The sequence below is a fragment of the Dromaius novaehollandiae genome, chromosome 1 (genome assembly GCF_036370855.1).
Source record: "Dromaius novaehollandiae isolate bDroNov1 chromosome 1, bDroNov1.hap1, whole genome shotgun sequence".
In the NCBI taxonomy this organism is placed as follows: Eukaryota; Metazoa; Chordata; class Aves; order Casuariiformes; family Dromaiidae; genus Dromaius; species Dromaius novaehollandiae.
The window spans coordinates 72,840,246-72,853,419 of NC_088098.1; the positions used below are offsets into that span (position 1 = coordinate 72,840,246).

The 13,174-nt window shown below is 35.4% G+C and overlaps 1 protein-coding gene across 8 annotated transcripts in view; it reads right to left on the reverse strand.

Annotated features, from left to right (window-relative positions):
* Nucleotides 1-13,174, reverse strand: part of PACSIN2 (protein kinase C and casein kinase substrate in neurons 2) — a 69,060-nt gene that overhangs the window by 39,079 nt on the left and 16,807 nt on the right. Inside the window, exon 1 of one of the 8 annotated variants that reach the window (XM_064516542.1) lies at nt 6,875-7,021. The exons of the other annotated variants lie outside the window; for them this stretch is intronic. The gene's annotated coding sequence lies outside the window, so the exon portion shown is untranslated. Of the gene's footprint in view, nt 1-6,874; nt 7,022-13,174 lie in introns of those variants that run through there. 8 annotated transcript variants of the gene reach the window in all.

Sequence of the window (13,174 nt, forward strand, 5' to 3'; positions counted from 1 at the left end):
GTGGGGGGTGGGGGGAGGGGTGGCGTGCAGAGGTGACCCACATGGGAGGCAGCCAGAAATGGCCCCAGGCTGGTTTCAGCCAGCTCCAACACTGGTGTCAGCACCTGCTGGCCCTCAGAGGAGCCCTGGCTTGGGGGGGGGGGGGGGGGGGGGCAATCAGAGCAACAGGGCCAGGGGTGCTCACAGGAGACATGCTGCTTGGGATGTGGCAGGGGCTTGGCCTAAACAGAACCTGGGCAGGGGGAGGAAAGGCATTTGACTCTTTATGGGGGGCTTCTCCTACTATTGGGGCAGTGGTCAGAGGTTGGCATTAACTACCGACCAAATTGAGCAAGAATTCCGAGTCAGGACTGTTCTGCTCACAACTTCCTAACCACTGTGTTAAAATCACTTATAATCATACTTATTAAATGCAAAACATGCAACATGCAATAGAAAAAAAATGACAATATCATTTATTTTATTGCCTTAGCATGGGCAATGAACAGACATTTAAGCCATGTATTTCTAGCACACATCAGAAGTTAAGTTCATTAAAGCATGCAAGTTTTACTTGATATTTGCCAAATCTAAAAACCCCCTCCAACTATAATGAGAAGACAATACCTCAAATTCAGCTCTCCAAGCATATTAACACTATGTGACTGAAATTTTACAACACGTAAATTTCAATGTATAATATAGTAAGGCATAAGAACAGCTATTTTAATAATTAAAGTACTGTGCAAATGTTATTAAACAAACTAAAAATTACTGATTAAACTTAAGCATTTGTTTTTGAATAACACACAACACAGAAATGTATCTCAATGCTAGACATGATGATCCAAACATTGTCCAAACACTGATCCTTAGCCTCAACGTTAGATAAGCGTTTCTCATGTATAGTATGTGTCATCTCACTCCAACACCCAGATGACATTGGTTCAGTTACAAGCCCCTGTTTTCGCCTAGTTTCATATTCCAAGGCGTATCACTGAACCCGCAAAGCCTCTGAAGGAATAATCTCATGTAATCAGTGCCTTCACTGCAGGCATGAGCAATTGCAGAAGGGACAGAGCTGCCCGAGATTCAAATCCCCAGATTCAAGACTTACCTGTACTTACTGGCTCCTAAATGCTGCCAGCACAACCTATCTCAGTATTTTTCTACCTACGCACAAAACTTCTTTTAAATAGCAAAATGACTGACTTCTGGAACACTAGAATTTTTTTTCCCCTCCTCTGCTTGACACGCTGCTCAATGCAGCTGTCTTGTTTTAAATATATATATATATATATTTTAAGCTTTACTAGTAAAGTTATTAATCACCTTCAGAGGTTTTGCTTCTACTACAAAATGCCTGGGTAATTATGAAGTCCCCCATGAGGACATAGACACACTTTGACCAAAGGCATAACTAGTGAATGCTTGAAGTCACTATATTAAACGCTGCAGTTCTCATTTTATTATCCAGTCTGCATTAGTGAACAAGGTCGTCTTCTCCCTCTACTGAAATACTCTGACCTGATATTAAATGAATATTTTAATAGAGCCTGAACTCCCAGCTAATTCAGCTAACTTTTGAAAGTCCACTCTAAATATTTGCCTGGTATCAACAATCACAACAGCTGCTGGAAAGCTCTTGAAATTACCCATTTCATCTTGTCTCTGATCTTAGGTGAAATGGAACTGATCACAGGAAAATACTAACACTGCAAAACTACAGTCTTTAAATGACATAGCTACACTTGCTAGCAACACAGGAAGTTGATGTGCAGCGCTGTAGAGAGCCCTAGAAGATTCAGAAACTCCTGACAAAACTTAAGATTTTCAGGTTTTGGTTTTTTTGTTTGGTTTTTTTTTTTTTTTGCTTAGCTACTACATCTACATTTACAATAGTACTCAAGGATGGACAGTGTTGTTCACATGCTCCTACTATAGGCTAATCTAATGTATGAGACTCTACAAGCCAACACCAAAAATTTTCTTTGAATTCCTAGTTTAAGTCCATACAGACATTATTAGGTTTTTTGTGTTAAACTATCCAAGGCTTAAAAGATTTAATTCTTGATCAAATACAACAGAAGCATGTTGAAAAGTGGTTTTGTTGTTTTTAAGGGACCACTACTGCACAGTGTCAAGTGCTTAAAATAGGAGTTGATTCCCATGGAGGTGTTTTGATATCGATTTTTCTTTCAATGCAAGTTGCATAGTGCCTTTAAAGTCAAAAAAGGGGAAATCAATTACAGAGAAGTTTGAGTAATTATGATCAATTCTGAAAAAAAGTGTAAATGGCTGGCTTCAACTTTATTCAGACAAATTCTGCAGATTAAGTTCAAATCTTTTGAAATTATTATTTCAGTGACAAAAAGTGCGCATTATTTTGTTATTCATTAAATCCCTGTAGCCAACCACTGACCAAAGCTTTGCAAATTAAGCTCAGTAAGTGGATAGGTATTCAAGTATAGGTTTCAAACCATACATTCAACAGTATGAGCATTAAACCATAAAATAAAGACGACTTCTGAATTTCCATAAACCAAAGTTTTACCATGCTAGAACTTTTGAAGTATAGTTTGGGGTTTTTTGTGCTCCTCTTCTCTATGACAGCCAATGAACTTCAAATTGTGGAATATTAAGCATCATATGAGTAATAAAGAAATGCCTGCAGAGATCACACAAAGTGCTAAGTAAGGGCAAGGAGGCATCTTCTGCCCTTCCAAGCTAGCACTGAATGCACACTTTGCCAGAGAATATCTCCATGAATTTAAGTATCATTAATAGGAAAGTACATTACTATTCAAAGAGTTTCAATTAGAACAAAACTGTTAACACTTACATATGTATTCCTAACTAAAAATTGTGCATTTTCTTTTATTTTGGGCGAGAAAGCAGCTCTTTATTTTGAGTATGAGATACTGCTCGGGACACAAAGTGATACTTATTATGTAGTATTTCTTAATGACTTGGTACTCAGCCAGGTACTTCCTCCTACATCACTATTAGGTCTGTTGATCAAAACAGGGCCATCAACACAGAGAAAGACAGGAAAGCGGCTGATTGAGCAGTTAGGTAACACAGGAGTACTGTTTAATTTAGTTACAAAATTTAAGTGACGGAAAGGTTAAACAAGATTAGTTTTACCCATGCTACTTTATGCTCCTCAAAAACAGAGCCTGTAACATTTTTGAACACCATCTTAATATTAATGAGGGAAATGTAAACAAGTCCCTAATCCCTCCTGGTTCATGAAGAGAGAAAGTATGACAACCTGAGAGTACAGGATTCTGATCAACTCAAATGTCCTTCAGAGATCTCCGGATCCAGGGCCGTTAAAGCAAGAAATGTAAGCAAGAAGTGAAGTAGACTGCTTAAAGGAACCGGAAGTCTTTCCCGAATCGTCTTCTCAGACCGTTTGCTGTCCTTCAGCATCGACTGTAAAATCTAATTCTCTTCTGTATTGTTAGAGTTCCTTTAAAACAAGGTGTGTTGGAGATGGACTTTAAAATCACTGTGGGAACTGGAATGTGTATATAGTACTAGAAAAGCATGACAAATAAGACAAAATAATTATTACTGAATACATGCATACAATTGCCACAAATTCTGTCAAAAGTATGAGAGGAGTATGTAATACATAAGGTTACATGAAATTATTATATTCCAAATGCTTTCAAAAACTTCAGATATTTAAGATAAACTTTGATGATCTTGCTTAGTATTTTAGTTTTAGAACTATAATGCTTAAGAATTGCTTCTCACATAAAGTGCCTCCAGTTTCAATAATACTTTAAAATCCCAAAACATTAATAGTTATATTCAGAACAAACAACAAAAAGACCACCAAATGTAAGAAATCATTTCTGACAAGAACACATGCTAAAAAGCAGTTCAACATATACTTAAAAGACAAAAAACCTGCCACACAGTTCTCAAAGCATATAGATGCTATAGAAAAGGTGAGCTTTAATGTCATAAAAAGAACCAATGCAAAACTAAAATATGCATTTAAATTAAATCATAAGAGATTAGGGGTTTTGAGTAAGTGTCTCAAAAACACTAAATAACAAAAGGAGTTTAATTTTCTTCCACAATTTCTCTCTGTAGTGCACATGATACATATACTATCTAAGAAAAGCTGAAGCATGTAATTACTATACATTAGACAGACATTACCATTTGTTTGATACAGGACATGATTTAACTCAAATATTTAGCTTTTTTTATGCTAAAGGAATTTTTGAAGAAAAGTATTTAACATAGGCTAAGTTCTCTCATTTCAATTAAAAAAAAGCATTTAAGGTTAGGAGAAATCTGAAGAATTAGCTGGAGTAAATGGCTCAACCTTTTTATTTCATGCTCCTGGAGGATAAAAACACCTTATCCACTTATGAACTAAACTGAAGAAACTAACTTTTAGAGCATAGAGTAGTTTTGATATAATATATGGAGTTGCTCCTTTTTTCCTGAATTAAGGAAAATTCTTGGCAAATTAATACTCCCTACTGAAATCATTAGCAACATTTCCTTTAGTTTTCCTCTGACAGCAACAAGGCAAAGATAGTAACACACATCTGGAGCTGAAAACAAGGTAACATTATTACAAGAAAGAAGTAGTTGCTGAATAGCATGAAAAATCCAAAGCTAGCATTATGTTTTTACTTCTATAGGGTATAGACTATATATCTCATCACAAACTCACTGTATATTAAATCAACAACCAGTAACTGTTGAAGGGAGGCAATTGTTCCCCAAATTCTCTCTTCAAATTTTCAGACCAATTTCTACATTGACTGCTCCTAGATACACGAATTTTAAATTCCATTATTTTACAGTCTCCTTGTAAGTACCCTAATTAGGTTGAAAATCCAGTTCTAAAAAAAGCCTCTCAAGATTGTTTTATCATAAGATGCAAGAGTATATTAAAATATTTTGCACATAGACTAACTGATCCTGGCCTTAACTAATACTTCATTTCGAAATCAACTTTGGAGGTGTGCTACTCTGATGAGCACCAACTACCACCTGCAGAGTCTTCGCATGACAAGTGAAAGTACAGAAAAAGTACAACTGAATAGCAATCTTTGTTGACATTAGGTTTGTTTTCTGAAGATCTTACCATAACACGCTGAAGCAAACAAAACATCTTCCCATTTTTGCTGAGATGGGAAAAGACAACAGAACATGAGAGTAATCTAAAAGCAAGTGTTCTGGTCACAGAACATTTGCATTCTAGATTTTAAACCCTTCAACACTGAATTCTATCATACAAGAAATTTCACATTCTAAAGACATTCTTCCTGAATTTCAGACCCAGGAAAGGACTGAAAAGTACTAAGAACTATAATATCCAAATGTTATGCTATTTAGTATAATATTAAGTGGTGGTCCTTTTAAAAGAACAAGCTTTAAAGATTCTTTGTTTACAGTCTCAGGTCTTTCTGATCAAGAAAGAATCAGGAAGCAGACTGAGCAATTAAGCAGATTAAATACCACATTCGTTACTGTAGAAGAAAAGGTGCGTCAAAATTGGCCTTCTCTAAATTTTGCCAGAGAACCACTTGGAGAATCAGGACAGTTTTGAAATTTAAATAACTTAAAAGATTAAATACTATTTTTTTTTAAATCAAAAGCTCCCATTATTTAAACTTGAGCAATTAACACAAAGTGCAAGAGAAAAGAAAAGAAAAAAAACTTGAATTAGAAGTCTTCCCCCTTTTCTACTGTTTATTGTGATTTCTGTGCTATCACATACTAATTAACATGTCCTGTCAAAATCTCCTAAAATGAGACCAGCCTTAATATTTTAACATTCCTCTTCTCCTCCAAATAAATAAAACAGATGACTATGCCTTGAGGTTTGTTTCAAAGAAGAGGACACAAGATCATTTTGCTCCAATTTTCAGATTACCTTTGGAAAGCATTTGGTTAGCAGGAAATCTTTCAAGTGACCAGATACCACTAACAAAAAAAAAAGCCTTTAATGTTTACATATTAATATCTAAAACTCTTCTATAATTCACAAAGTGACCATGTATATGGCTATATTAAAAACTTAAATCAATTTTAATACATCCATACTACTGCAACACAGAAGCTTGATGGTGTAACAATGTGCAAATTTAACACCAAAAGAACTATGTTAAAAGCAGCTTGTAACTGAAAAACAGATTGACAATTTCAGTTAATGGAACTAGATGGCAGGTTATATATAGCCACAATGAAAACTTATTGTAGGAAAGTCTCGGTGGAACTATTAAAAACTGCATGCTTAATATATTAGTTCATTCTTCCTTGTAAGAAACTCGTGTTTAAGTAGAATTTGACACTCCAAAACAGTACAAAAAGAAAGACAGTAACAGAGGAAATTAAAGAACAAGAGGATAGTAATGATGCATTCCGCAGCAGAAAAACCACGAAACAGCATTTACAGTTGCACTGACAAAGTAGCTGCAGAGAAAAACGACATTTACACAACTGTTCTAAAATGGGATATAATTAAGCAGAACAGAATCAGAAAGAAGCATTGCCTTAGACAAAGCTTTCTAAAATTAAGAGATGCCAAAATATTTATCTGACTGCACAAGTACCACAAAACATTAACACATTTAAAAAACACATACATAAATATATTTAAAAATAGTACAATGATCATTACTAGAAAGAGATGCATTTTAAATAGCAGTCTGTCTTTGGGCCAAGAACCGTGTTTCAACCATGATCAAACAAAACCTTTCACATTTGACAAGCATTACAAGCTTTACCAAAAATATCACATTTATTTGGCCAAAAATACTTTCATATTAGCTGTTAAGCACATTTCTGGTAGACAAAAACAAAGAACTATTAGAGCTGTTTGGCAAGTCATTCAATACACCATTTGCAAATTTACCTTAAGACATGTGCCTTATATTTACTTGCGTTTTCTTCCAAATACAGAATTCAGCAGCATAACTGCACAGCTAGCTGCAGTACCTGCCCAGCTGTGTGTGACCTCCACTTCCCCAAGCAGAATTCTCTCAGAGCACATTTCATCATTTCCTGCTGGCTGAAAACCTTGTAGCTCAAGCTAAGGTCATTTCTTCACGCTGCAGCAATCAAATGCATCTCGGGGTTTTCCCCGCCTCACACACACAATTCTGATGTTTATGTACTGCAATAAATTTGAATGTTCAGATTTATTATAATCTTTAGGAAAGACCATTGGTAACCCATATTAAAGGAAGGTATTTTTAATCACAGAGATGGCTTAGGTGTAGAACAGCCTTTTTAAATGCATTAGTGCACCTTTCGCAGATGCACAGCTTGCTTAGGAAGCAGCTGTATCGTTTGTGCTTCATATTCAAAAGCTGTATTATTCCATTTCAGGAAATACAGGGCTGTAATATTAATTAAATACTGACATGCATGGAATGAAAAAAGGTCTAAACCCTGAAAATGAAACAAGCTAGTCTTCCTGAATCTGAACATTATGAAGTATGGAGCTACTGCTCTTTACTTCAAGAGAACCAATTCAGAGCCCTCATTTGAGCCTAGTTTAGCCTCAAGACTCTCCCTAATAGATGTTTGTCTCCAGAAGACTAAAGCAGTGTTAGGAACCATAAAAATAAGCAAAAAAAATTGCACATTAACAATCTGACAGCATACTCTGCCTTCTATTGTTCTTAGAGAGACAGACATGCTCAGCAGAAACCGATAGGACTGACTGGGGTAGGGAAAGCTAGTCACACCACTGGACGTTGATAAACCTATGCACTCTTCAAATATACTGTTAATCCCTGCCACATTTTTGTGATGCAAATAAATCAAGGAAACAGACAGACAGCTGAAGAATTAAAAATTATGTTTTCCTGACAATGGAGCGAGTATGAGAAAGCACAACAGTAGGCCTTCCTATGCTGTGTCTCAGAAACACATTACTGAAGATGATAAGAGGGGAAAAAAAGACAGACTAGAAGGCTTAGTAAAATGACTCAGTTTCTTAGACCACAATGCGTACACGTTATACTTAATTTAAAACATTATAGAGGCATCATGTTTCCACAGAGAATTCTTTGGGACCTAACAGATTATTCTCTGCTAGAAAGAAAGAAAAAAAAAGCTTGCTAGGATAGCTACCCAACAGATGATGTACAGTAAAAGAAATATCCTATAACATCAGAAGCATTTTGCTGGTATACTCTTTGCTGGTTCCTTGAACAAAAAGTCAGTACAAAACTACACTAGGACCCTTGCTAATGCAGAAATAAATAACCATCCTATAACCATTTAGTGTTAGTTCAGAGCTGAAAAACAGCTCAAAATGGTAGTTTCGGTTATTACTGATTGTTTCGGTAGCCACTATCCTCAGTCATAACTTCGCTGACAAAAAGCGGGTTAAATCATGATGTGACATTCCTCAATTCTCAAAAGACATTCAGGCTAGTTGAGTATTTCCCCCCTCGTTTTATCAACATAAGAATTGCTAATGAAGAGGACCTTGCAGCTGACAAGCACACATTCTCAGCTGTGATCACTGTCAAATAAGCTTTATAAAACAAATCTCTTCAGCAATGTCATATGATTTCTGGAATTGATACAGAAATTACAGACCTCTGGAATGTAGTTCATAGATGAAGAAGTAAAACAAAACAGGCACACATAGCATCTATCATCCCTTTTTCAGTAATAACGGATTATTCTGTTTTAAAAACAACAGAAGATTTGTTCATGCATTTTAAAATCAACAATATACTGTAACAGTACAAACATACAACAGCATTTCATATTTCAGACTAAATAAGATTAATTCAGATTTTAAAGCAAACCGAACCAGACTTCTGAAGAATTGTTAGGGACATTTAAATTAATCATTTATTTGTGTTAGGATGGGGGAAGAAGGTTGCATGTTACTTAGTCTTGTTAACATGATCTCTGCAAAGAGAAACTGAATTCTGCTTAAACAGATTTTCAGCTCAGCAAATCTGAGCTAAACTTCAGCCAGGTCTTCCATGCTTCTAGACAACCTCATTTTCTGGTCCTCAAATAGTAATTAAAGGACAAAAGAGGACTTTTTACTTTTCCTTAGCACTCCAAGTAACATATGCAACATGGGATTGTTGGTTTTATAGAATTAAACTTCCCTTACAAAGCACTTAACTTTTGCAAATAAGTACCAGACAAACTGGGTCCTTCACATAACAAAAAAGTGTTACCATGTACTAAACTCATTGGTTTAAGCCACCTGAAAGCATCACCCTTTTAAGTACTATGGCCACAGATCTCATTTTATAATCTTACACACAATTTGCCAAGCTAAACTGGAAGCAAGTAAAAACTTTTTTTTTTTAATCACATACAGTACACCTAAACCTGTTATAGCTTTAAGATGATTGAAAATCTGAACTTTTCAGTATTAAAACAAGGTGCTGCTTTAAAACAGACAAGATTGGGGTTCGGCAAACAAGAAGCTGGAAGTTTTCCTTTGATTCTAAAGGTCTCACTAATTTTATTATGAGTTTAAAAAACTCAAGTAGCCAATCTTCCTTACAATTTTCAGAAATCTGGATACACATTATTTGCCCTTGTACAGCTCTCGAACACACAAATCACTAAAATGTAGAATCCCCAAATGCAAGAATGTGAACAAATAAATGGTTAATTTTAATCAACTAATCTCAGGACGATTAACCAGTTTTTTCTATCCTTCCCCTCTTTTCCCAGAAAGTAAAGCTTTGTATGCTATTTTCAAGTAATGGTTGACTGAAGTACAAGTAGGTCAGCCCTCTAGCATACAATCTAAATTGGACTGAGGTTCAAGGAAATTAGAACAGGAGGTCACATTAGCTACCAGTTCCTATATTTGCCATTACCATTGTGCTTTTTCATTTAATAAGACGATGCCATCACTGACCATGGAGCATTTAAACAGCAGCCTTTAAGCAGTATCTTCCCAACAATTAGAAGACAAAAATGGGAGCTAAATAATACAAAATTCAATCAAGTATTCTCTCAAGAAATTAGCTTAGAGGCTCAGAGAAACCTTAGTGAAATAGCATTTATATTCAAAAATTCAAGTGTATAAGACTGCTTTTAAAATATATACAGTCCAGGTCCAAACTTCAAAGGGTTAGAGCAAAGCATATAAAAGTAAAAGCATATAATACAGTTTCCTTTGTTATTCAAGTAGGAGACTAAACAACTTCAGCCTTTTCAATGGCTCCACAATCAGATCTTCAAAACTGAATCAAGTTGGTTCCTACCAAAAATAGGATATACACAACCCTTTTTGCTTTATGAATTAATTTGATCTAAATACATATCTCAGTAATCTCTGCACTCACAGACTGGCAGCAGTCTCATAAGAGCTGAGGGAAAAAAAAAGGAGGCAGAATAAAGTAATCAAATTTCATAGCTATTTAGTTCACTGCAAATCATTCAACACATTGCAATCAAACTAAAAAAAAAACACAGAAAAACCCCACATAACATCAGGGTCCAGAAAGGTACGTTTATATTCAAATGCAACATCCCATTTTAAACTAAATTGGTATATTTGTATGACACACGGTAAGATGAACTAATCAGAATGGGGAAGGTTAGCATCACAGAATAGTTATTTTGAAATTAAAATGTCAAACTTGAACATGCTCAAAAGAAACATTTTAAGCCAGCTTTCTAAAATTTACTTAGTATAACCTGTATTCCTGTGTATGCATATATATAATAAAACAGCTGGGAGTGGAAAATAATTCTCAATATTGCAGAGTTTTTGTGCCATTAGCCTAAAGCTCTGTTTAACACACTGGAAATTTTCAGCAACCTAATAAAAGGAGCTACTAGGCTCCATCTTCAACTCAAGATTTTACTAACTTTCAGTTAGTGACCTTGCATTTGTGACTTTAGCTTGAATATCTGCATAGATTAGACACAGTCATTTCTCTTATGAGGTACTGAAATTTGTCTTCCAAAACTTGAATACATTGTATTCGGGCTGACAGCTAGGCCAGTGCATTTGAGGGTTAGGGAACTCTGACATAGTCAGAATTGCACCATGTGTCATTGAATTGCTCTGTGTCGTTGGTGGCATATCTCAGCCACAGTGTTCTAGAATAGGTCATGGTTACTGAAATGAGTTACCTGTCTGGATAAGACTACTGTTGGTAAGCCATATCTGCATATGGATAATCAATTATGTGTTTGAACACTAAAGAAATCAAAAAAAGAAAAAAATTAACGCTCAATAGCTGAAACAGCTGCAAGTTGAAGGGTTTATGCAGAGGGTTTTTTTTAGGTGTCATTGAAAATAAGATTTCTATTTGACCAAGTAATCAGCAATGAGGAGAAAAAACAAATAAAAAACCCCATGTGCTATCTTGGTCAATTGATATTTTACTTCACATTTAGCTACTGTTACCGTATCATAGCAGGAAAAATAAGAGACGTAGAAAAGAATTTAAAGTACTGCAAGAAAAAGCTTAAATAACTAGAGACAATGAAGAAAATATGATAAAAATTGATATTTAAAGATTAAGCTTATAGTATAAGCAATATATGATGATGATCATCTTTTTTGTAATCAATGTCAAAGGTCAAGTCAAGAACATTTTAGTCAAGGACAATCGTGAAACTTGAATGCTGCCACTTTCCAGCTCCAGTTCTTACGGCTTAAAAAGCTTAAAGTAACATATGAGCAGCATTAGAAAAAGCAAGAATTAAAAAAGTATCTAGAAACTCTCCCAAAAGCTCTTTATCTCATGTTTCTACATACCATGTTTCAATTTTCATGACTTCAAAAGACAGTAGTATTACAGGAGGGGCAGGAATTCTTAGTACTTCACTTTGATTCTTACGGTAAACTGGTGGCAAATTGTGCTCTGTCCAAATAGCAGAGCATACCAAATCCAGGAAGGCTTAGAATGACAAAAGCCCAGTCTGACCCACAAAGCTCAACATCAACTCTGGAAATAAGGAGTACACACGATATTTCCTCAGTCATTCGCTGTAAGTTTTCTTGAGAAGATTAGAAGTTTCTTTAATCCACTAAGAGAAATCCCTCCTGTAACTACAGCTATGGTTTTGATAACATTTGCTCACTGTTTTTTTTCTAGAGGTAGCTTAATAGCTGGAAAGTCCTCATCACAACCAAACTCCATACAATCAAGCTAGCTCTCAGACCACTATTTTTTCAAATAGGGATCAGCTGTCCTTACTCTTAAAGCTTAAGGGTACAAAGCCATCAAAAGAACAAAGTAATTTAAAATATATATTTGAAAAAACAATGCTTTGAGGGCTACATAGTTCATATTCTGGTGTACTAAGTTTCTTTCAGAACATGCAAAGAAGTGGGGGGTTTTTAAGATGTATGGTTCAAAAAAGAACATTAAAAACATAAAAAGATAGTAAGTCTAGCTGTTTTTTTTCCTTGAGCTATTAACCCATGATACAATTATCTGAAAGATTCACACACATACTGCTGTAGCAATGTTTCTGTTGTAATGAAGAGGCAGTCCTAACAGCAGAAGCAAAACTATTAATATTTTTGTTTAACTTGAAGTTCAGTTTAAAGCAAAAGAACTTGTACTACTACCCATATCTGAAAGATAAAACTGTAGCTGTTGCACTGAGGCAAAAATACCCGTGTATTCGATGCATCAGCACCACTGAAAAAAGTAAAATAGATACTACATTTAGAACTATTTTGTCATTGCATCTAAAAATCAGTGCTAGTGAAAAAGTGTCATATACAGAATTCAAGAGCTTCATAAGTTTATATTGATACCTTTGCCAAAGGATTTCCTCTGTCCAGGAGGTCAAGGTCCATGACCTTGTTTATGAAGATGAAATTAGGTCTAACACCTTCAAACAATTTTCCCTCCTAAAGGCTAGAAGGAACTGGAATATTCAATATGTTTTACAAGAAGTCAATATGTTTTACAAGAAGAAACACAGTTTTATATCTAGCTTAAATTGGCAACATTGTCTTAAAAAGCTTGCAGTATTCAATTCCAATTTCAAAGTGAAGGAAACTAGCCCATACTCCCTCAGTTTGCCTATGAGGATGATATGGGAGCTTACTGAAGTCAAGGTAGACAACTGCTCTCCCCTCATCTACCCAGCCTGTCATCCCATCATAGAAGGCTGTCAGGTTGGCTAAGCACAGTTTCCCCTTGGTGAATCCATGCTGGCTACTGCCCATCACCTTCTTGTCCTT